Source organism: Eupeodes corollae, chromosome 1 (assembly GCF_945859685.1).
Source record: "Eupeodes corollae chromosome 1, idEupCoro1.1, whole genome shotgun sequence".
Taxonomy (NCBI): Eukaryota; Metazoa; Arthropoda; class Insecta; order Diptera; family Syrphidae; genus Eupeodes; species Eupeodes corollae.
In genome coordinates, this window is record NC_079147.1 from 124,685,021 (window position 1) to 124,711,872 (window position 26,852).

Genomic DNA, 26,852 nt, shown 5'->3' on the forward strand with positions numbered 1-26,852 from the left:
TGGTTGTCCTGTGTGGTTCAACGTTGCCCCTTCCCAGATGGAGAAGTTTCGGGTGTTCGAGCGGCAGTGTTTACGACGCTGTACCGGCTTATATCGAACAGCCGAATCTTCTTATGTGCATTACTATTCCAACGAGGTCCTATACAACGGGGCTCGAATCAACAGAATTGACAATTTCGTCATAAACTCGTTCGAGGTCACATTGCAAGAGCTATGTCTTCGACCAACAATTTAATTTTCGGGGCGTTCTATCCGAACGACGAGTATTTTGAAAGTGCACGCTTGAGCTAGTTCATTCCACCAGAGGCATTCCTCTTTTTAGATAAATGCGGTCTGATACAGGATAGATTGGCAGTTCCGTTAATCTACCACGTCAGACGAAGAACCGTGCATAGGCGACTCCTGTACAATCGGGACGTCATGGCACAAGGTGGAGCAGAGCTCCTCGGTTCAGTAGGGCTGTGTCCGAACGGGACCGAACTGATAGGGTGAAGCAGGAGAACCAGTTTTGGTGCCTTCAATCGGAACTTGATAATGGGTAGGTCGGGATGGGGTTTAAGCCTTGGCCGGCTTACATACTTGTTTCATAGTTTAAGGGTTTAGTTTTAAGTAGAATAGGCATGGTGGCACAAAAAAAATACAAAAAAAAAATAAAAAAATGAAAAGAAAAAAAAACAAAAAAAGCAAAAAAAAAATTAAAAACAAAAAAAATCAAAGAAAAAAAAAACATGGAATAAAAAAAAAAAAAAAAAAAAAACATACAAAAAAGACAGTAAAATATAAAAACAAATCACGTTAGATTTGCTGCTGTGGTTGTTCTAGTTTTAAGTAGTTTATAGGTAGAATAGGTAGTTTAAGTTAGTTTTAAGTTTTATTTAAGGACCTTTTTTTAAGTAGTTTGTAAGTAAAAATAAATAAAAAAGGTTATTGATATTAGTTTTTTTCAAAATTTTCTAATAAAAACAAAACAAATAAAATTTAAATTGAAGTAAAATAGATCTTAAGGCCGAAAGGCATTAGTAATTAGTGTTATAGTTTAGCTTAGAGTGTCCGCTAAAAAGTGGCGTCCGAAGATAGCTCCAAGGGTCGTGGGTTCGATTCCCAGGCGGAGTCGACAAGAAATATTGTCGCTTTTTTTCATAATAGAGAAATAGTTGATTTTATTAACTGGGAAGAAAGGAAAATGGTGAAGGAGAAGACAGCAGGGATGAGAGGGGCACTATAGGTCACCTAATAATATAAATAGGTTTTCAAGCCTAGCGCCACCAGAACAGCCTAAGGAAAGAGAGATGGAGGTGCCTGATGCCCCCAACGACAACGAAGCCGATGAAGCGGAGCTGGCACAAGTGCTGCAGGCAAAAAAGCAGCAAAGAGATGCCTATGAGGACCAGCTTACAAAACTGAAGGAGGAGATGGATCCCCTTCTTAGTGCACTGAAAGCCAAAAAGAGGCAGCTGAGAAGGAGGACCAAGCAACACAACGGCTGCAACAACAACAAGAGGAGCAACAGGCGAAACAAAAAAAGCCGGAAACAAGGCAACAAAAACAACAACCATAGCAGCAATAACCAAAGCCGGCTACCAAAATCACTGGAGCGGAGCAAAAAAAGAAAACTTTACCAGCAGTGACAGGCCCAATACCTGAAGGCCCATCCACCTCGAGTGAGGCCAAGCAGCAGCAACAACAAGAGCTACAAGCAAGGCAGCAGCAGCAGCAGAAACAGCAACAGGAGCCGCAGAAGCAGCAGCAACACCAGAAACAACCACAGGCTGGAAAAGAAAAAATACCACCTATTAGAACCCATAAGGTTGACATACAGGACATTAAACAGGTATGTAAGTCGGCCACTAAGTGCAAATTTCTAATTAAAATTCTTAACGAAAAAGGAAAGAATTATTCGGTTCAGTGCTTCTCACTGGCCGAATACAAGCTAGTAAAAGAATTGTTAAAAGAGGCCACAGCTGAGTTCTTCAGCTACACGCCAAAAAGTGAAAAGTTTAAGACGGTCCTTCTGAAGGGCATAAGTTCCTGCACGAAACCGGAGGAGCTCTTAGCTGAGCTCCGCCAAAAAGCCAGTGACGATCTCGATTTTATCGGGGTCAAGCCTTTCACTACGGTGAAGTCCAGACGAGGGGGTTATAGGCTGCCAATGTTCCTCGTAACATTATCGCCCCAAAGCAGCTTTAATAGTGTCGAGAGAATCAAGCTGTACGCTGGGAGACATTAAAAAGGCACGACGGCATTTTACAATGTACGAAGTGCCAGAGGTTTGGCCATGCCAATGCCAACTGCAATATGCAGTTGCATTGCGTCAGGTGCGGAGAAACCCACAAAGAAGGAGAATATAAGCTGGGGAATGAGCGGGTTGAGGATTTGACCCTGCTCAAGTGCGTCCTTTGTGGAAACCAAGGGCACCCGGCTAACTATAGGGGTTGCCCTAAGGTACAACAAATGAAACAGAAACAGGCCAGCCAAAAAGCCGAAAAAAGTCGAACAGTTAGTCGACAGGCTCCAACACAAAAATTCGTAGATCCCAAATTTTCCTACGCCCAAATGGTGTCAGGGAATGGGAACACGAGACAGGCTCCACCAACGGTTTCCCCAAAGGCCCCTGTGCCTAAGGCACCACAGGTGCAGCCTGACTATGTAGCCCTGTTGTTGAGCATTCAAGGTCAACTAACAGGACTGCAAAGTCAGATAAAGGAGCAAGGCAAAAGGGTAGATCATCTCTAATCTTCGTTGCCTGGCCTGGCGCAATTTAGATCATAATGTGCGCGCTGCCGGAGACGCGCCTTAAAGTCCTAGCTGTGAATGTAAATTCACTGATTAGGATTGAACGAAGAGCCAATATGTTCCAATTGTTGACAGACTACAGTCCCGATGTGTTTATGGCTAGCGAAACTAAGCTAAACCACAAACACAAATTCACTCATAAAAATTACAATATCGTAAGAAGAGACCGGCCCGACTCCACTCAAGGGGGGTGGTGTCGCTCTCTTTATACGAAAAGGCATTAATTATAAAGTCATATACAACAATGAATTGCGAAAGCTCAAGACGCTAGAAGTTTGCGTTGTATGCATCTCTCTCTTTCAAGGGAAGCGGATGTATATGATTGCGGCTTATGCGGCTGATGCTCCGCAGGTTACTTACTTTGCTTCAGAACTCGAGATTCTTTTTAGGGAACTTCAACTGAGCTTGGAAGAAAACTATTTCATTTTTGCCGGTGATTTGAACGCAAAACATGAAGAGTGACATAGCCCCACCAAACAACAGAAACCTGACAAATACAGAAATTGACCAACATTTACAACAGATGGACGAAACAATAAAACGAACGATGGAACAGACAATCCTAAAGTACAGAGAACGGGACCAAATGGACGCTTACAGAAACGCGACAATTGACGCACTGCGAAAGCACAAGAGTGGCTTACTTACAAGAATCAAAAACTTGTACAGACGACTTACAGACCCACACGACTTGGAAGTTAGGACACTGAAGTCGTCAATAAAAAATGTCAATCTGTTGATTAAGGAAAACTACAGGCTATCAATTAACAAGTACTGGGACCGCAAGATCCGGTCAGTTAATTCGAGTGACCCTAGTATGTTCCCTAAAATCAACAAGATATTCAGAAAAAAGAACGACAATGACCTTCCGAGTCTGAAATTCCAAAGAACCGAAGAAAACAGAGACGTACTCATGACAGCGCAAATAGATCCAGAAGAAGCCATCTTTGACGATGACTTTTATATAATTGAAGATCCGAAGGAAAAAGTGGAGGCGGTGGGAGCTGCTTTCCAGCAAGTGTACAAGGTGAATGTTAGCATTCGCCCCAACCACGACCTGGAAAACAGAGCCCTACTTAATCACTTTTACCTTCGAAATGATATGACACAATGGCGATCTGAGAACCATAATCGCCGAGCAAACGGGACCAAGTCCTTTGTTAGTGACGAAGGTTGAGCTTCAGCTCATCTTTAATTCAATAAAAAACAAAAAGTCAGCAGGTGTCGATGGTATATCCAAAATTGTACTAAGACATTTACCGATGGAAGCAATTGACATTTACACCACACTCTTCAACAATGCACTGAATAATGCATATTATCCAGTGCATTGGAAGACTGCTGTGGTTTATCCTCTCCCGAAAAAGGGAAAGGACAACTCCAACCCGTCAAATCTTCGGTCGATAAGTCTTCTTCCTAGCATCAGCAAAGTTTTCGAAAAAATCATTAATAGGGCTCTGACTAAGTGGGCTGCGGACAACAAAATAATTCCGGATAAACAGTTCGGGTTCAAGGCGGGTCATGACACAATTCATGCTGCGTCTAAACTCGTTTCTGATATCCAATGGAATAAATCAAAACAACAATGCACAGGTTCCGTTCTGGTTGATTTGGAAAAGGCCTTTGACACCGTATGGTTAGAGGGTCTTTACCTAAAACTGAGCAGGCTTGGCATAAGCAACCCATTGTTGTATATACTTTATGATATGCTTAACGGTAGAAAGTTTGTTGTCAAAAGTGGCAATGTAACTTCTACCACAACATTCTCAATTAAAAATGGTCTTCAACAGGGAGCGGTGAATTCGCCGATTCTCTTCAGCATTTACACCAGCGATCTGATAGGTAGTCTTACAAAGGCAATTGCGTACGCCGACGATCTAATTGCGTACAGAACGGCCCGAAAGGTTGAGGTTATTAGAATTCTCTTGCAGCGTGATTTCGACAAGATTCAGCGATATTGCGACGACTGGAAACTGAAAATAAATGTCCAGAAGTCAGAGACAATTCTGTTCCGGACTCCGTTGGCTAGGGCCACGAGGGAAACGTGCAAGAATTGGCGCAAGATGGTCATCGTTGATCTTCATGGGCAGCCATTAGCGAGCAAAAGTGTAGTGAAGTACCTCGGTATCTGGTTAGATCAGTATTTATATTTCGACAGACATATAAATGCTGCTCTGACCAGGGCCAGAGGAGCCTTCGCTCTGACGAAACGACTGTTTTTTAGCAGTCGGCTTGACCCCAGAGTGAAGGTAATTTGCTACATGGCCCTCATACGGCCAATGATCGTTTATGGTTGTCCTGTGGTTCAACGTTGCCCCTTCCCAGATGGAGAAGTTTCGGGTGTTCGAGCGGCAGTGTTTACGACGCTGTACCGGCTTATATCGAACAGCCGAATCTTCTTATGTGCATTACTATTCCAACGAGGTCCTATACAACGGGGCTCGAATCAACAGAATTGACAATTTCGTGATAAAACTCGTTCGAGGTCACATTGCAAGAGCTATGTCTTCGACCAAAAATTTAATTTTCGGGGCGTTCTATCCGAACGACGAGTATTTTAAAAGTGCACGCTTGAGCGGGTTCATTCCACCAGAGGCATTCCTGTTTTTAGACAAATGCGGTCTGATACAGGATAGATTGGCAGTTCCGTTAATCTACCACGTCAGACGAAGAACCGTGCATAGGCGACTCCTGTACAATCGGGACGTCATGGCACAAGGTGGAGCAGAGCTCCTTCGGTTCAGTAGGGCTGTGTCCGAACGGGACCGAACTGATAGGGTGAAGCAGGAGAACCAGTTTTGGTGGCTTCAATCGGCACTTGATAGTGGGTAGTCGGGATGGGGTTGTAAGCCGTGGCCGGCTTACATACTTGTTTAATAGTATTAGGGTTTAGTTTTAAGTAGAATAGGCATGGTGGCACGAAAAGAAATAGAAAAAAAAATAAAAAAAAAAGAACATTAAAATAAAATAAAAAAAAAAAACATGGATTAAAAAAAAAAAAAATAGTAAAAAAATAGACAACAAAATATGAAAAACAAAAATGTTAGATAGTTAGATTTGCTGCTGTGGTTGTTCTAGTTTTAAGTAGTTTATAGGTAGAATAGGTAGTTTAAGTTAGTTTTAAGTTTTATTTAAGGACCTTATTTTAGGTAGTTTGTAAGTAAAAATAAATAAAAAAGGTTATTGATATTAGTTTTTTTCAAAATTTTCTAATAAAAACAAAACAAATAAAATTTAAATTGAAGTAAAATAGATCTTAAGGCCGAAAGGCATTAGTAATTAGTGTTATAGTTTAGCTTAGAGTGTCCGTATGGGACCATTAAGTTAGTTGCAAGTTATGGATAATTAGGCTAGTTTTATGAATTTTTGTCTAGCTTTAAGAAAGGTTTAAGATTGAATTAATAAAAATGAATTTAAAAAAAAAAAATAAAAAAAAAAAAGTGCGTTGGACTGTCATGCAAGAGGTCTTGGGTTCAATCCCTGCCTGTGCCACCTTAATTTAAAAAAAAATAATTTTCGCGGGTACTGCCTCTTGCGAGGAACTAACAATTTTTTCAAGAGTAATCCTTTTCATGAAAAAGTGCTTTCTCAAAATTAGCCGTTCGGATTCGGCCTTAAATTGTAGGTCCCTTCCATTCCTGACAACAGTACTCGCACACAGGAATGGTTGCGAGTTGTCACTAGGCCCTGTTTCACAACGGACTGTTGCGCCACCCAATTTTTTGTTTTTACTATTGAAGCCGCTGGAGCGGATGGCTTCACTGCCGAGTTCCTTAAATCAGCTGTAGATAAGTTGGTTAGGAGTGTACACCAGCTTATCTGTAAGATATGGTCCTAAAAAAAGGAGACCCTCTAAACTGCATCAACTATAGAGGAATCAGTCTGCAGAACATCACCTATAAAATCTTTTCTGCCGTTATATGTGAACGTCTAAAGTCCATCGTTAACAACCTGATAGGTCGTTAGCAGTATGGTTTTAGACCAGGAAAGTTCACAGTCGATCAAAATTCATATTACGGCAGATCCTGGAAAAAACCCAAGAACACCAAATCGACACCCACTATCTTTTCATCGATTTTAAGGCCGCATATGACACCATCTTTAAGGACGAGCTGTATAGATCCATGTCTAGATTTGGTATCCCTGACAAACTCGTCCGTTTGTGCAGGATGACAATGGAGAATGCACGCTGCTCCATAAAGGTTGGAAACAACTTAACAGAACCTTTACATATCAAAAAAGGTTGCTAAGAAAGCAATTGAGTGGTAAAGTCCTCTCTGGAGGGACCAAAGTGTTGCTATATAAGACCCTTATCATCCCTGTCCTGCTAAAAGGTGCAGAAGCATGAACAAAAGCGGATGACCGAAAAAAGTTCTTTGTGTAATCTACGGTCCCGTATGCATCGAAGAGGAGTGGAGGAGAAGATGGAACGACGAGCTGTACAGCGATGTTCTTAGCCAGAAGGGTAAAAGTCCAACGACTAAGATGGCTGGGTCACGTAGGGCGCATTTAAACCTATGCTCCGGCCCGGAAAGTCTTCAAATCCACACCCACAGGATAGCACAGTAGAGGAAGACCGCGGATCATGTGGCGCGCAAAAGTGGATGGTGAACTCACTCAACTTAGAGCACGAAAGTGGAGACATCTAGCTAGGGACCGAGCTAGATGGAGAAGTTTGTTGGGTAAGGCCTGTAACGCCCTCTTAAGTAAGTAAGTAAGTTTTATATTTACAAAGAATTTGACTGAGTTCATCCAAGAAGAATCTTTTACTAAACGCTTGCAATCTATATATGGACAACATGTTATAGTTTTCATTTTGATAGCAAAATGACAACTTTACTGCATCAGCACTACCAATTTCTCTTTCTGAACATTGATGAGTCAAACTCTCATCAATATAAATTGGAACACCTTCAGACGAAAAAAAATGTGTTGCAACAACTAAAAAGCGCGTAACCAGGTACTAAATTATAAAGGCTTATTTCACTTTCAAAAACCCAAATCTCTGTGAACACAATTATATTTTAAATTTTTTTAAATGACTCATTGTCAGCTAAAAAAATGCTAAAGTTGAATACAAAAACAATTATTGGGAAAACTAAAAAAAACTGGAATAATATTCATAATTCATCAAAATCTAAACTAAAATTAATTCTAACTAAATTGTCACCGTCAGTCTTCCTCATAAATATATTCCCATTCCTAGTCCAAATGTACTTAACTCCCTTCGTAGTTTCCATTGTCATCGCAGTATTAAGTAATCGACACCTCTGATGTGTCAGACAATCGTTGATGTAAACATTCTCCTTTTTAATCCTAGTACGCAGCTGAAGTGAAACGAATTTTTTTGGCGGTCTCCAAGTGCAGAGCAAAGTGAAAACGAAAATCACAGCTTAAAAATATTTGTGGAGAGTTCTATCAAAATCAAAAATTATTGCTGATTTAAACAAAAGTGAAAAAGTTTTGTTCTAGTTCGAATCTATTAAATTATTAAAATTAATTTGCAAAATAATAATGAAGACGAAGACGATTTAATGCTAACAACAATAATCACTTCTGCAGCTGTGTTTCAATCGATGATAACGAAAAGAAAGAAAAAACTTTCATCTATCCGTGTTAGCCCATATCTGCAGAACAGGCAGACAAAAGGTCGTTTTGCTACAGATATAAGTTTTTATAATTTTTGCAAATAACTTTAAAACAAGAATCTAATATAATTTATAGTGTAATGGCATGGAAGCAAATGAAAAAGTGTTCAAGGAAAATTTTCATATGCCACCAAATATATTTCGAGAACTATTCTCATTATTTGAAATAAAGCTGTGTGCGGTGCGAAACACCAGACCAGAAGATGAAATAACTCCATTGGAGAAGTTTGCAGTTGTTATTGAGTCAATAATTTATTTTAATTATACCTACACAATAAAGTCATACTAATAATGTTCTTCTGGATATCTATCAAGTGGTAGTATCTAAAGGCATGTTTCATCAATCTACCGAATTAGCAAGCAGCATTTTGGTAAGATTTTGGATGCTTTGCAGTTTGTAGAAATTGCAAACCAATTTAACATTCAGTGGAACTTGCCAATCTGCATAGAAGCCATCGATGGCAAGCATGTTGCCATAAAATGTCCTCAAAATGCAGGAAGTTTATTTTATAATTATACAGCTTTTAATATATTTTTTTTAGGTACATTGATTTCATAGCATTGTGCTTACGGCCATTGATGATGCCAACTATTAATTTGTGTATATTGACGTTGGTGCCCATGCAAGTGAAGGAGATGCCAACGTATTTGATTCTACTAATATCGGGAAAGCAACACTTCAAGATAATTTGCCTTTTCCAGGAGACATGGTCGTGGGAAACGAAAAAAAGTAATATTGGAAAGCATGTACGGGATAAGCTCAAAAATTATTTCATTTCACCTTCCGGGCCGATCCCATAGCAAAACAAAGCTTTTTTTGTTTAATGAAGTCAAAACAGTTTCCAAGTTTCGTCATCGCCATCATCCTCCAATTTTGTTTTGAATTTGAATTGTATTTAATCATGACAAAAAGTATTTTATTTATTAAAATTTCGCGGAGCTTTTAGGCTCTATAAATTAAACAAAAAGTTTATTGTCTACTTCTGCTTACCTATAAGTATATGGAAATTTGTTTATTAAATGTCAACAAATTTTAATAAAATTAATGGATTTGCAAGACAAACCATCATGTATTTCGCTAACTACATGCTTCATTGGGATGGATCAAACGGTTCTGAGTTCTAATTTATGTTTCCTAACAAAACCAGGATACCATTTTTAAACATTTTCAAAAAATAAACGTCGCCCGAGCTACACCGAGCTAAGCTAAGCTAAGATTGCTTTCCAGATATTTCTTATCTGAAGTTGCGCAACACAATTGTAATGGATATGGCACAAACCAATACCAACATTTTATTTGCGATCATTGTCCCATAAACATAGCATTTCTTAAACACAAGTGCACGCAGGACAAACCAATTCTCAACATTCTTAGTATTTTTTCTATCCCTTGTCACCGTAATATGCACGTAGAACAAAACAATTCTGACAAAAAACTTGACAAAAATTGTATGGAAAAAATGTCCCAAACGCCAAAAAATGGTTTATGGCACAAAACAACAGAAAATGTTGATTTTGGTGGATATGGAACAAAATTCATGTTGGATATCTCGGGATTGAAAAGACGTAGCGCAAATCTGATCACAGATTTAGAAAGAGCATACAAAATTACCATAGAATCCATTCCTAACTCAAAATCGCCAAAAGTGGCGTATGGAACAAACCAATTCTCGGGCGACGAAATGTTGAAATGGTTTTGTATGAACATTTTTTAAAATAACTTTTTGAATTGAAAGTGGTATCCTGATTTTGTTAGGAAACATAAATAAGGGCTCACAACCGTTTGATCCATCCTAATGAAGCGTGAATTTTAGGCCATTTATCATTGGGACTATTCATCGAGGCTTAAAATTTTAGGTTGAAATTGCCAAAGAAGCCTTCTTCTGTCACGCGTAGGTACAGAAAATATTTAATATGAGTTTTGTAAGAAAAAACAGACAAAACGGTCTACAAGACCAATACCGATGAGCTATACATATGTCAATTATACTTTTAATGGCAGCTTATTTCAAGTTGATTGATTTATTGATAAGAAAACAGCTGTACATTAAGAATAACTTATAAATAGTACAGGATGTATTACAAAACATTAACAAGGATATGCAAGAATGTTTTATATCAAATAACAATTATAGCAAAATTAAATAACAATTATAACAAAATATTGCTAGTTAATTTTACAAAAGTAAATTTAAGCTTAATAAAGTTTTTAAATGAATTCAATAAAATTTAAAGCAAAGTCGCAAAAGAAGAAGATAAATAATAAATAATAAAAAAGTCATATAAGTTCATGTTGGAGAAATATTCAAAGATAAGTTCATTAAACTTTTTGTTTTCGATTGCAGACCTAATGTGACTGGGAACATTATTCCACAGTCTGACACCATAAACGAAAAATTGTCTGCGTGATGTCAAACAGGTATACTTGAGAAATTAAGTTTGGAAAATAGATAGTTCGGAGTCTTATTAATAATTAATTTGAAGAGAAACAAACAACACCGATACATAAAGAAATTTTCCAATTTGCAACCCAAAAGTTGACGAGCCTGAAGCGAAATGTGATCAAACCTTCGAAGGTTGAAAACGCAACGGACAATAGCATTGAAAGCAACCTTTAACTTTTTAAGTGAATGAAAATCAGGATCTGCGAACAACAAACGATCTTACAAGCTTCAATTTGACTTGAGTAGAGAGTATTGTTTTAGTTACAGATAGTCCTCCATGTGAGCCATATATCTTGGCAATTATAGAATCATTATGAGTGTCCCATGTTAGTTTATTGTTAACGATTATACCTAGGTTTTTTACATTGGTGACATATTCAATTTCGCATGTATTTAAAAGGAGGCGAGGAAGGTTTTGAAGGTGAGGATTATTTTTGGATATGGGGATAGCTTTCGTTTTCTCTGGATTAAGTTTAAGTCCATTGCGGTTAGACCAGTCATATATTGAGCTTAAATCAATGTTCATGCTAGATTTAGCATCTTTAACCATCCCAATGGAAAAACTAATGTATAACTGCACATCATCCGCGTAGATATGAAACCGACTGTGATATAAAACAGATGGCAAATCATTAATGAACATAGAGAACAGTAAAGGCCCAAGGATAGATTTTTGAGGAACACCAGAACTAACAGGAAGAAACGGAGACAGCTTACCATTGCACGATACAGCTTGCATACTTGCTATGTCCAGGCCGGAAACCAGATTGCGTGAAGGAGGTGTTTTTGTTTAATATATCTTTTTATCTGGTTGCTTATTATGTTTCCAAAAACCTTAGATAGAAAAGGAAGTATAGCTATAGGTCTATATTCATTATTTTTTCCTTGTTTAGGGATAGGGATAATTTTTGATTGTTTTCAGGAAGTGGGATATGTTGAGGTCATTATTATAGTGTTGAAAATGTGAGTTATATGAGGAAGTATGAAAGGAAAAAGGATTTTTTATAAAATCGGGATGATTGTTGTCGAGACCAGTAGATTTGGATTTTATTGAGAAAATTGCTTTTCCTACTTGATATTCATCAACAGCATACACAGAAAATGCATCAGCTCTATCGTTCTCAGGAAGTCCGGAGACCATATTGTTCAGTTGGGTTGGAGGAGTAGAGAAATTACGATTCAGTTCCTCTAAATCAATGCTCTCATCGTAAACACAGGTATCTTTTTTTAAACCAACACTTTTTACTTCTTTCCAAAAGAACTTGGAGGAAAGATTTGTGTTGAACCTGTTATTATAATAATTGTATTTGGCTGTTTTATTAACCTTGTTACCAGATTACGGGATGTTTTAAATAGTCGAAGCATTTCTACACAGCCAAATCGTTTCCAGCGGCGATATGAGACATCTCTTGCCTTAATTGCATTAAGAATTTTATGAGAAAGCCAAGGACAGCTACGTGATTTTATAAATCGAGTCTTTAAGGGAACATGTTTATCAAAAAGATAGTCAATAGCTACATTAAGGTGTTCAATTTGACTATTAACATTAGACGTAGTGAAAATTGGGTGTAAATCAATGGACAATCACAAACAACAATCACTAAATATATATTCAACATTAACATTACGAAAATCACAAAACTGAAATGATTGTGTCGATTTCCTCTCAAAATTTAAATCATAGGTTGCAAAAATTAGATCATGGTATGAAAACACAGGGACGGATAACTGACTATAACATTTAACAAAACTTTCATCGCTTACAAGAAAAACATCAAGCAGTGATGGGATACAACCAGGCCTAAAGTGAGTTGACTCAAATGAGAGTCCCAGAGAATTCATTGATGTTTTAAAAAGGTTAGATGAAGGTTGCAAAAGATTTATATTTAAATTATCACAATCTATAAGCTTAGGTACACGAGAACACATTTCTTCTACAATTGGTGTAATAAGACAAGAGCTAGCAACTCGTGGTGGCATATAAATGGCACCAATGCTGCATTTATTATCACCATCAAATAAATCAATGAAATAATAATCACATGCCTCGGTACCATCAGAGCATTTGACATGACTAGACCAGATGTAATTTTTAACGTATATTGCAACACCCCCTCCCGTTGTATGAGAGTTCGGTCAGAACTGTAAGGTTATTTAAATCCATGAAGAGGAAAGAGACTACTATTTAAATTTGAATAAAACCACGTCTCGCACACGCAAATTATATTAAGCAAACTATCTTCAAATATCATTTTGACCTCATCGAATTTGGCAAATCATGTAGAATTGGCATCATGTGGCAAATATGCAAACCATTATTACTTTGCAAAGAGTATTTACTAAAAATCAATTTTTTTCGTTTATACTGTGAAAGCCAACATCATTGTTGCTGCCCATTATGACAACAAAAGTTTAAACCGAGGCTGGAATCGAAAACATAAATATTGAAAACATTTATTTCACAAGAAAGAGACAAACTAAAGAAATATAATAAAGAAACAATTTGAACTAAGACAACTTGAACATACAACAAAAATAAGTAAAGAGAAAAATCATTTTGCGACAGAAAAAGAAAATTAGAAATATAAAAAGAAGAACAATTGAAAAAAAAATCTTGCATTGAAAGATAAATATTAACTACCATATATATAGTAGGAGAGCTAGTGAACCCTCCGAGTAACGGAACGCCTGTAAGGCTAGAAATGTTTGTGGTGATGAATAGTAGCATGTTAAGTACGACAACCATCACCTGGCAAGTTTCAGCCCTGCACGTCATCAACCCCTATGTTTTTGAAAATGTATATAAAATTAGAAAAAAAAAAATTTCACTGTAAGCTTCAAATTTTTATATGATTTTTCTCATGCGTAGCGAAGTTTAAAAAAATTGACAGGCGTTTTTTACTAGTATAAGTACCTGACAGGTGAGCTTACAGGTGTATTATACATACAAAAAAATAAACTGTACTCTGTAAAGTTAAACTTTTAATATGTGTTAGTTCAAGCTATTGTAAGTAATTGGGCACGATGCCAGGCGGTTCTGGTCAGCACAAGTCCGTGCCAGGCGGTGAAGAAGCTATGAGAGTGCTAATGACAGGTGCAGCATGAATAACTCACACCATTGACAAAAATTACATTATATTTTATTAATTAAGATGAAATGTACATAAATAATTTAATTAATTTTCATCTTCGTCTGATGAGTCATCGAGACTGTCTTCATCATTATCTGTTTCTTCATTACTGATTTGGTCATCTGAAAAGAAACAAAGTTTTAATATAATATTATTATAATAATATTATGTCTCCGATCTTGCTCTCAAGTATAGAAGATTCTATATATGTATTTTTTAAATATAAAATAATCATTTTACCTTCGATATTTTCTACGGTTCACTCGATTCAGCTTCAGCAGCATCAGTCGGCTGCTGCAATAATACTTCGTAGATAGATAAAGGAATTGTCTCCCCCTCAAACCGGTTAAACTCGTAATGGCCATCTATTAAATTCCATCCATTACCTTCAGGTAGAAGAATCGTTGGTACTTTTAGGTGACTATTCGCCAGATGTTTGTAATGTATGAAGATCGTAATAACTGTTGCTGTAGTTCTCGTTGGCATGGAGGTAAACTCGAAGAATCATAACTAATAACTTTTTTCATAAATATGTGGCTACTATTTGTTTTGTACGTACTGAGAAATTTTTCATATCGGGTTTCATTTAAATTCGTAGATTTCATTTCGTACATTTGACAGACAAAATTTTCCAGTATCGGAAAGACCTCACCTTTGTTTTCTACTATTCTAGGATCTCCTAAAGCTACGAATGCCTTTTGGAATAAAATATTTTTCTGCAATAAACGATAAGGTTTTAATTCCTCTTCTTAGAAAAGATCTATTAAAATCACACCCAGTTAAAGCATGAAATCCAGGTAAACTTTGGCATAAAATGAGACCTAATTTCATGTGTAATTCTGTAATATTGATCCATTTTTTTAAATTTATTTTACCGTATTCCATACAGATTTTCAAATTATTATTGCATATTTGCTTGTAGAGCTTCAATCATAGCCGACTTTTAAGTTTTATGGAGAGTTCCATCTTCATGGCAGAGTGACATTGGTACGATTGACATGGGGTACGATAGTGTTTTTTGTACATCGATATTATATTGCATTGATAAAGCTAACAGCCTACCAAATAAATCACGTTGGACACGGATTTCATGCACTTTTTTACCATCTTCGATTTTTTTTCTTCTTCTTGGAAGCAAAATTCATTACTTTTATTTGTGAAATTTTTTCTTCAAATCTTCCTGCGTTTGTTGAACATTCTGAGATGAATTTTTCTTTCAATTTCTCACCAGTTCAAAAAAAAATTAATAAATACTCTTCTACGGTACTCGAAGCTACTGTACCATTACCAACATTATAGAGACAATTATCATTTAAATTTAATTGATAAGGATTCAAAAATTTCTCAAAAGTATTGATATATTTCCATAACTGTGTAGAATTTCTTTTTATTGCGTACTCTTCGAGATCCGCTGACACATCATTTTTTCTTTATAAGCCTGTTACGTCCATTGTACAAGATGCAATTGTAGTTCGTATGTCGTGACTTCTAGCCCATCGCTGCCGAGCAGAATGGAATTTTAAATTGAATGACACCAGTTAATCTTCTTCCTGCATCTGCATTGATGGTTTGTTCAAAGACTAAATCAACTGGTTGTCTGGAAAAAGATTTGGTTGTACGTTTAATGCCAAGGTATCCTTCATCCATGGATTGGGCGATACATGGATGTGTGAGGCCTACTTTTAATAAATGTTCGTGATATTTTACCAGCCATCGCTCATAATTGGGTTGGTTGGTAACAAAAAATACACTAGCTATTTTAGATAATATGTATTTATATAAAGCAAAGTTGCCAGTTCTTATGCTTTGACTGAGAAATTAATAATAATTTACCAGATCTATATAAATCGTGTAAAATTGCGGTGTTTTCCCAAATTTTCCAGCTCTGCATTCTTCCTTGTATAGTTGATACTGGTTGACCAATGTCAATATTTTGTAGTCTTCTAATATACTTCCGATTAATTCATTATTGTCCATAAAAGCAGAAAGATCGTTGGTAACATCTTCATCTATGATTAGATTTTCTTTTTCAACGAAAGATTGAAAACATACAATTTCTAATCCCAATGCCATTAGTGGATGCAGTCGCTTACATCGATTAAAATGTTTACCAGTTAAAAATCCATCTACTGAACCATTAGCAATTATTTCGCTATCAACGGCAATGTTCATTATTCCGCAGTCATCAATGAATTTTATAATGGCTCTAAGCAATGCTAACATTATGTGGAACGGTCCTAAATGAATACATAAATTATCGTAAGCTGGTTTTTCTGTACATTGTATTTGCATGGCAATTTTTGCAATAGCCAAGTCATACGTCACATTTATACAGGGTTGTCCAATTTCTGTGGCAATATTTTGGCTTTGTTTCATTGGTTTTATTACAACCGATGCATTTGTAGGTGACTCGTTAATTGGTGTTAAATAACATATTTTATCGATGTTGTTATGGAAATCTTTATTTAAATTGTGATGAAAACCAACCTAAATTGGTGTTTTTTTAAATTTTTAATCTATGACAAAACATCATCACAAAATTTTGTTTATAAATTTGTTGTATCGAAGGTAGTGCCTCTTTCCTTAAATGATCCGATAATGGCAATAATTGATCAATCAGTTTTGGTTTCTTCGAATATGGTACTATTTCTGAGATGATGACATCAAAAACACGTTTTCTATTTCTCGATTGGAGACTTGTTATTTGACCAGATGGCTGTTCACAGATTTGATTTTTTTCAGGAAGATTTTTAACTTGTTGGGAAGTTTCTTCTACACTTTTATCATTCTCAATTATTGTTTGGTACATAATACCCACCGTATCATGCAATGTATCTTTACCAGTTGCGGTATCAACATATCTATTGAAGTTATCGAACGCTACTCCAGTATGCATATTATTTCTTTTACAAATTTCTCAGGGCATATATTGGAGCGGTTAAATGAAGCAGTAGTGGCTGCCGTTTTTAATTCTTCAACGATGTGATAACTGCAACAATGACCATATTTATTGATAATGTCGACTATCTTTCTGCTACTTGTGAGGCTTTTTAATGTCATATCTAAATTTGTATGTTTTTTCGTCTTAATTACTCCATTACTGACATTATAAAATTAAATCGTATGCTAATGAATTTACTTTTCTTTGACAATTTGTACTCGTTCTACGACGACGTTTATAATCGCCCAAAAGAAAACTATAAAAATATATATGTTTAGGCATTTCACATTCAAAATTTATTAATTGAGTAGTTGTTATATCTTCAGGTAGATTGTTCTTCTTTATGCTAAAAACAGATTGTCTCAAAATTGATGCAGCTTTTTGCAATATCTCCTCTTCTTCTAATAATTCGCACATTTTTAAATCAATACCATTATCATTATTCTTCAATGTTATATAATTTTTTCGGTCGATTTTAACAATTTTTATGTCGTCAAAATTGCTTAATAATTTGTCTTCAAAATGTTGAGTACTAAAATTATAATCCGTACTTCCGCCGTCTTCTCTAAGCATTGTTTTCAATAATTCTGAATAATATTTGCATAAGTATGAAAATGAAAACCACTTCTTTTTCTTTATCACTTCTTCAGTGATAAATATTTTCATTTCGTCAAACGCTTGTAGGTGATAACGTTTCCAAGTTTTTTTCGGTGATCTCTTCACTTTATTTTCTTCTTGTAGAGTGTATAATGCAATTGTACGGCAACTGTTATGATAATAAATAATGGGGCTTAAAATACTTCTAAGTTATGTAATATTCATTATCTTCGCCAAATTCTCTTAAACTTTGAATCAAACTTCTGTTTGTGATGAATGTAATGTTTGAACCGCCCTTTAACCCGTTTATATTTATTTGTACAAAATATACATAATTTATCTTCGCTTCTATCACTAACACAAGCTTCGCCGGATGTTGATGCTTCGTGTTTTTCAGTAGGTACTACAGAGCTAATTGTCTCTATTTCTCCATCCGATATTTCTGTACAAAAATTAAAATACTAAAATATTCAAATATTCTTCTAACAACAAATAAATTAAATTGAAATCGCTACTTTTATATTGAAAAAAAAAAAAAAAAAAAAATTCTTTGACAGCTACTGATAAATTAACTTGTTGAATAAATCGGGTTATCTTTATACATTTTTTATATATTTTAATAGAAAAGAATAATTTTGTTCATACTTTTATATTGAAAAAAAAAAATAAAATTCTTCAAGTGCTACTGATCAATTAACTTGTTAAATAAATACGGCCTATATTTTTAGACGCTTCTCATACATTGTTATAGAAAGTGATAATTTTTTAAAAGTAAGTTCCTTTCAAACAATGTTAATCCACATATGGAACCTAATAAAGAATTGTGAGAAATCTGGCGTCACTACACTACACTATCTTCTTAAACTCATGAACTTTCGTCGTAGTGTTGGTTTAAATATCGTTTTATGATTTCTGTTTTTAGCTATCGTTGCTAGGTTTTTATAACATCGCTGGCTACTAGAGAGTGAAAATAGTTTGAGAGCTCTGTTAAACTAATGTTAAAAACATAAATAGCATACAAAATTAAATAAGCGTTGCATGTGCATAGGAGCCAATAATAAACTTAGCTTTTATTGATTTTGGGTAGAATTATTCAAAATCTATACAAAATCTTAACGATACTCTACACTTTCTCCAAGACTGTAGATCGTTTTTTTTAGTTACGATTTTGATAAATTTAATAAAAAAAAATATATAAGATCAAAAATTTCGAAATAAAAATATTTAAAAAATAAGAAAATACAAAAAAAAATATTAGTGATCACACCAGGAGTCGAACCAGTATGGGTCGGTGATGGGTCCAGTGTCTTAACCCTTTCCACCACGAGACACCTTGCAAAACCCGGTAGGGAGAACAAAACTTATTGTTAATATGTGTAAGGAAAACAAAAAAATCAAAAATAATTTTCAAGGACAAATCTATCTGAGAGAGTGTTCGAAGTTAGTGATTTCGAAAACTTACACTTATATAAATATTGAAAATATTGACGTATAATTGGATTTTGACTAGATACATTTTTAAATAATACACCTATTTTTCAAAAATTATGAAATTGAATTTGACATATAGTTTGTATTTAAGTGGTCAAAATCCATTGAAATATCGATAATCGGAAGCCCAAAATTTTCGTCCATGATGGTTTATTTTTGAGTGTATGTGTGAGAAAATCTTTGACCACAGCAAGGGTATAAATACTTGGGTCAAAACCAAAATCTTTCTTTTTGGTGTTTTTCCCAGTACTCCAAGACGATACAGTGACGATCGAAATCATAAAAATTAAAAGAAATATTTTTCGAGTTTTTTTTTTTGTGAGTTTAGTTAAAAGAATTTGAAGTAATTAAGGTGCTCAAGGTGGAAAAGAAAAAAAGTCTTAGAAATATTTCCCAGTGTTAGACTTATTAAGTAATGAAAATTTCAAGGTGCTCCAGGGGCCCAAAATCGATTGATTTTACAGTAAAATCCACCAAACCTATCACGCCTCTTAAATTCCACGAAAGCCGCGGATCTGTAGGAACAAATTGCGATCTTCCACATCACGGTCCTTATAAAGCCTAAGATTTCGAGAACTACAAAAAAAAAACACCATCGAAAAACCACACTATAGTCAAAATCTCCATCTTGACATCTTTTCACACAAACATACAAAAAGAAAATCATAATTTTCATGATCCATCATTTTTTTTTTACAACAATGTGATCTACATAAAAGAGTTAGATCTACAAAAAAACGTCACACATGCAAAAAAAAAACAGCATCAAGAACTATACAATTATACATACGATCAAAATCATTCAAACTAAAATTATCCATACAACATAATTAAATCCTAGAAAAATCCAGGAAAATAAAACCTACGATCCAGAACAAATGTACATCATAAATTATCATCATAAATTTATAAAAAAAGCTAAGTACATGCATATCTTTCTTTCTTTTCAATAATTTAACTATTATTTTTCATTATTAAACATTATTTTAATTTGACCTTGTAAATTCAATTCGTTCAAATTTCTTTTTATTTTTATCAAGTTTTAGTTTAGAGAAAATAATTTACAAAGCAACGAAATTCAATCCTGCGATGCTGTGCACACCATCTGGAGGAATTGAGCAACTACAAATTGAAACGAGCAACAATAAAAATACAAAAACTTAAAAGTCTTTAATTCCAATTTGATTTTTTTTTTGGTTTTGATTTAATAACTTCTTATTTTGTTTATATTTTTTTGTTTTGATTTTATTTTAGTTTTAAATTGTTTTGATTTTACCTTGAAGCTGATTTTGCATGTAAGGCTTTAATTTTTCATCGCTTACTTTTACATTTCCTGAGCTTCGAGTTATTATTATTTTTTTTTCTTCGGTTTCAATTTTCGAGCCTTTTTTTTAAACTTAGATTTTTTTAACTTTGATCTGTTCATTTTTCGTTATTGGTTGTTACAATGGCGAGACGTGGGCTTCCTCATAGGAAAGGCTCATATTATGGCCGTAATCGTGAGTCTAAATGCAATGCTAATTGGTTATCTAATTTGGCAAACGATACGCAACTTACTTCAAATGACTTGAATGTATTGAACACAACGGAAGTATCCAATGCTAGTACTGGTGCTGCTGCTACAGGTGCTGTTCCAAAAAATAAAATTTTCGGAAATCTCAAAATAGTGGAACATCTGAGAAAACTGTAACAGAAAACTTACAAGCTGACGAGGTAGAGATTTTGAATTATATTCAAGGGAATGTTTCTGCTACGGTTGGGTTATGTAGGGCTGAAGATTTGAAGCATATGCAAAAAGAAATGGAGAGAAACGCTGCTGCGATGAGGCAAGATTTGACAGCCATCATTCGTCAGGAACTTGCGGCATCTCGAACTACTCCAACTAACGAAACTCCAAACGAATATGAGCTGCGTAAACGTAGTGAAGCTCCACCAAAACCAACTTCTGTTCCTACTCCCGTTCAACAAGAACGACAACAACAAAGACAGACTTCGTCTTCTGCTTCACCGGTTTATACTTCACCAAACGCATTTTTAGCACAATTCGAAAACCTGGGACTAAGTGATCCGTCTATTATAGCTTCTGGGGCAATCCCACCAACTTCCCAAGCCAATGTATTTTGCTACTTTGCTTAAATGGAGATCCTCGTCCTTACGCGGAAGTTACCATTTGCGGTGACACCCTGTTGGGTTTGCTTGACAGAGGAGCTAACATTAGCTGTTTGGGACAGGGTGGACAAGAGTTGTTAAAGAGATGGGGTGTTTCAACTCAGAAGTGTTTAGCAAAGGTAAAAACTGCTGATTGTAACGATCAAACAATAGTAGGGAAGTTTATAATTTCGATTACGTATAATGGTATAAGTAAGGATATAGAAGTTTTTGTTGTTCCATTATTGAAACAGAAATTGTATTTAGGTATAGATTTCTGGATCGCTTTTAATTTAGCACCGAAGATTATACCACAAGTTATATCTGAAATCACAAAACAAAAAATAGATAAGATCAATTTACATAATTGTTTTGAACCACATAAGTTGACAGATGATCAGTCAAGACGACTTCAAGCCGCAATAAAGATGTTTCCATCGTTTGCAGTTCATGGTCTAGGACGTACAACGTTAGAAGAGCATTTCATCGATACCGGTGATGCCCCTCCCATAAAGCAGAGACATTATCCCGTTTCCCCTGCAATTCAAAATTTAATGTACGAACAACTAGATCGTATGATGAAGATGGGTATTATTCAAGAGAGTAACAGTGCATGGAGCTCCCTGTAGTCCTAGTACGTAAACCTGGCAAAAATCGACTGTGCCTGGACTACAGGAAGGTGAATGCTGTTTCCAAGAATGATGCCTATCCACTTCATCCGATGGAGGGTCTTCTATCTCGCGTTGAAGATGCTGTTTATATTTCGAGCATAGATCTCAAGGATGCTTTTCTACAAATCCCACTTGAAAAATCTTCAAGAGAAAAAACGGCCTTCACTGGTAAGCCATTATTAGAGTCTGTAGTTATGCCTCCTGGACTAAGCGGTGGTGTCCAACGCATGTGTCGGCTCATGGATAAGGTTATGACTCCAGATTTAAAACTAAATGTATTTCCTTACGTTGATGATTTGCTTGTGATTTCTCGTACCTTCGACGAACACATCAAAATCTTGATGCAACTCGCCAGTAGGTTGAATGTAGCTGGACTTACAATAAATGTGGAAAAGTCGAAGTTCTGTTAATAAGAATTAAAATTTTTAGGATACGTTGTGAGTAATGGTTGTCTCAAAACAGATAAAGATAAGGTAGCTGCAGTCAGAGACTTTCCGGTTCCGACCACAACACGTCAGGTTCGTAGGTTTTTAGGTATGTCAGGGTGGTATAGGAGGTTTATTCGCGATTATGCTACTCTGGCTACCCAAATAACAAATACACTGAAAAAGGGTGTTAAGTTTGAGTTTGGAGGGGAAGCTAATAATGCTTTTAATCCTATTAAGGACAAGTTAACAACATCGCCTGTCTCAGTTTATCCCAAAGCCTTTCATAACCCTCTGTGACGCTTCCGATTCAGGAATAGGATGTGTACTTTGTGAGCTAGACGAAAAAGGGGTAGAGCTTCCTATATATTACTACTCCCACAAACTGAACGGGGCACAACGGAACTATAGCGTCACAGAACGAGAATGCTTAGCAGCGGTTATGGGGGTGGAAAAGTTTCGCCAATATGTAGAAGGCTATAGGTTCAAGATTATAACTGATCATGCCAGTCTAAAATGGCTGATGGGACAGCAGAATTTGATAGGTAGGTTGGACCGATGGAGCTTAAAACTTCAGGGATATAATTTTGAAATTGAGCATCGGAAAGGTTCACTGCATGTGGTGCCTGATGCTCTATCTAGAGTCCATTCATCGGATGCATTGAGCCTAGAAGCTATTTCAATTGATCCTTCCGATGTGCTGCACTTAGATCTTACAGATTCCGCCTTCAAATCGGACGAATACCTGAAGATCATCGCAACCATCGAAAACCAAAACCAACAACTACCTGACCTTCTGGTTTCGGACGGTTTCGTTTACATGAAGGTCAACCATAGTACAGGTAACCCACTCGAGGATGACTTAACATGGAAGTTATGGGTACCATCGATGCTGACCGACCAGCTCATTTCTTTAGCCCATCAGCCAGCTAAAGCTGCACATGGGGGAATAGCCAAGACTCTATACAGGCTTAAAAATAGGTTCTTTTGGCCAAATATGGCATCTCAAGTCAAGTTATTTATAAACAGCTGTGAAACGTGTAAGACTTCAAAACCTGCTAACCAGATACTTCGTGAACAAATGGGAAATCCATTTACTGTAGACTATCCTCTTCAACATGTTTATGTGGACTTCCTTGGTCCATATCCACGTTCCAAGAAAGGAAACATCCACATTATTATAGCACTAGACCAACTAACAAAATTTTTTATTATTAAAGCGTTGCGAAAAGCCACTTCAGATGTTGCAATTAAGTTTTTGCATGAGGAAGTATTTTGTTTGTTTGGTGTACCAGAGTCCTTAATGACGGACAACGGGAAACAATTTACAAGCACTTCTTTTACGAAATTTTTGAATTCACTAGGTGTACAACATATCAAAACAGCTTCGTATGCACCACAAGCTAATGCAAGCGGAAGGGTTAACCGCTCCATTCTCCATACGATCATATTTGAAGCTAGACCAGAGAGATTGGAATAACCATCTTCCATCAATTGGTTGTTCGTAGCGTACATCCGTGCATTCGGCGATTGGAGTATCTCCGTATGAGGCTTTGTTTGGTCAGAAAATGATTAAACATGGGTCTGATTTTAAACTTTTGCGAAAGCTCGGAAAGATTAATAGTTGTGAATTGAACTTTATTTCAAAAAGTTCTAAAATTAATATGCTACACGAAAAAATTAAGGATGCACTCGACAAAGCTCACTCAGGGTATGAACATAGATACAATACTAGGAGCAAAACAGCTGACTTAAAAATAGGGGATGTTGTGTACAAGATTAATTTTATTTTGAGCGATGCTTCGAAGAAACTGAGCCCTAAATTTATAAAAGCTGAAATTGTTAGAATAGTCGGTAACCACTTATATGAACTCAAAAACGAGAAAGGACAATCGTTAGGAGTGTTTCACTCGAAGGATCTCAAAAAGTAAGAATTGAAGTTAAGTTAAGCTAGCCAGTCTGAACACGAGACTTATTATGCTCGGGTGTGGGTTGTTGTCTTCACACAAATACCATTGCAGATTTCATTTCATTTTCATTTGTAAGCTTTGCAGCATACCAAACGAAAAAGTTTTGTGATAAATCTGGCGTCTTTACACTATCTTCTTAAACTCATGAACTTTCGTCGTAGTGTTGGTTTAACAATCGTTTTATGATTTCTGTTTTTCGCTATCGTTGCTAGGTTTTTATAACATCGCTGGCTACCAGATTTTTAGCGATTTTCTATATGCATATGATATGAGTGAAAATAGTTTGAGAGCTCTGTTAAACTAATGTTAAAAACATAAATAGCATAAAAAATTAAATAAGCGTTGCATATTCACAATAATAAACTTAGCTTTTATTGATTTTGGGTAGAATTATTTAAAATCTATACAAAATCTTAACGATACTCTACACTTTCTCCAAACAATTTACTTACAATTTACTTGAAGGCGTGCTCAAACAGGCCACCGCTGAGTTCTTCAGCTACACGAGCGAAAAATTCCAGACGGTCCTTCTGAAGGGCATAAGTTCCTGCACGGAACCAGAGGAGCTCTTAGCTGTGCTCCGTCAAAAAGCCATAGACGATCTCGATTTTATCGGGGTCAAGCCGTTCACTACGGTGAAGTCCAGGCGAGAGGGTTATAGGCTGCCAATGTTCCTGGTAACATTATCGCCCCAAAGCAGTTTCAATAGTGTGAAGAAAATCACATCTCTCGACTATCAAACTCGACTATCAGGACAGCGCAAATAGATCCAGAGGAAGCCATCTTTGACGATGACTTTTACATAATTGAAGATTCGAAGGAAAAAGTGGAGGCGGTGGGAGCTGCTTTCCAGCAAGTGTACAAAGTGAATGTTAGCATTCAGTCAGCAGGTGTCGATGGTATATCCAACGTTGTACTAAGACATTTACCGATGGAAGCAATTGACATATACACCACGTTCTTCAATAATGCACTGAATAATGCATATTATCCAGTGCATTGGAAGACTGCTGTGGTTCATCCTCTCCCGAAAAAGGGAAAGGACAACTCCAACCCGTCAAATCTTCGGTCGATAAGTCTTCTTCCGAGCATCAGCAAAGTTTTCGAAAAAATCATTAATAGGGCTCTGACTAAGTGGGCTGCGGACAACAAAATAATAATAAACAGTTCGGGTTCAAGGCGGGTCATGACACAATTCATGCTGCGTCTAAACTCGTTTCTGATATCCAATGGAATAAATCAAAACAACAATGCACAGGTGCTGTTCTGGTTGATTTGGAGAAGGCCTTTGACACCGTATGGTTAGAGGGTCTTTACCTAAAACTGAGCAGGCTTGGCATAAGCAAGCCATTGTTGTATATACTTTATGATATGCTTAACGGTAGAAAGTTTGTTGTCAAAAGTGGCAATGTAACTTCTACCACAACATTCTCAATTAAAAATGGTCTTCAACAGGGAGCGGTGAATTCGCCGATTCTCTTCAGCATTTACATCAGCGATCTGATAGGTAGTCTTACAGAGGCAATTGCGTACGCCGACGATCTAATTGCGTACAGAACGGCCCAAAAGGTTGAGGTTATTAGAATTCTCTTGCAGCGTGATTTCGACAAGATTCAGCGATATTGCGACGACTGGAAACTGAAAATAAATGTCCAGAAGTCAGAGACAATTCTGTTCCGGACTCAGTTGGCTAGGGCCACGAGGGATACGTGTAAGAATTGGCGCAAGATGGTCATCGTTGATCTTCACGGGCAGCCATTGGCGAGCAAAAGTGTAGTGAAGTACCTTGGTATCTGGTTAGATCAGTATTTATATTTCGACAGACATATAAATGCTGCTCTGACCAGGGCCAGAGGAGCCTTCGCTCTGACGAAACGACTGTTTTTTAGCAGTCGGCTTGACCCCAGAGTGTTGCTACATGGCCCTCATACGGCCAATGATCGTTTATGGTTGTCCTGTGGTTCAACGTTGCCCCTTCCCAGATGGAGAAGTTTCGGGTGTTCGAGCGGCAGTGTTTACGACGCTGTACCGGCTTATATCGAACAGCCGAATCTTCTTATGTGCATTACTATTCCAACGAGGTCCTATACAACGGGGCTCGAATCAACAGAATTGACAATTTCGTGATAAAACTCGTTCGAGGTCACATTGCAAGAGCTATGTCTTCGACCAAAAATTTAATTTTCGGGGCGTTCTATCCGAACGACGAGTATTTTGAAAGTGCACGCTTGAGCGGCTTCATTTCCCCATAGGCATTCCTCTTTTTAGATAGATGCGGTCTGATACAGGATAGATTGGCAGTTCCGTTAATCTAACACGTCAGACGAAGAACCGTGGATAGGCGACTCCTGTACAATCGGGACGTCATGGCACAAGGCGGAGCAGAGCTCCTTTGGTTCAGTAGGGCTGTGTCCGAACGGGACCGAACTGATAGGTGGCTTCAATCGGCACTTGATAATGGGTAGTCGGGATGGGGTTTTAAGCCTTGGCCGGCTTACATACTTGTTTTATGTTAATGGTTCAGTTTTAAGTAGAATAGGCATGGTGGCACGAAAAAAAAAAATTTAAAAAAAAAAACAAAGAAAAACAAAAA

General features: G+C 36.6%; 1 pseudogene; it reads left to right on the forward strand.

Annotated features, from left to right (window-relative positions):
- Nucleotides 1–8,526: 8,526 nt before the first annotated feature.
- On the forward strand, nucleotides 8,527–9,175 carry LOC129944085 (uncharacterized; annotated as a pseudogene).
- Nucleotides 9,176–26,852: the final 17,677 nt, after the last annotated feature.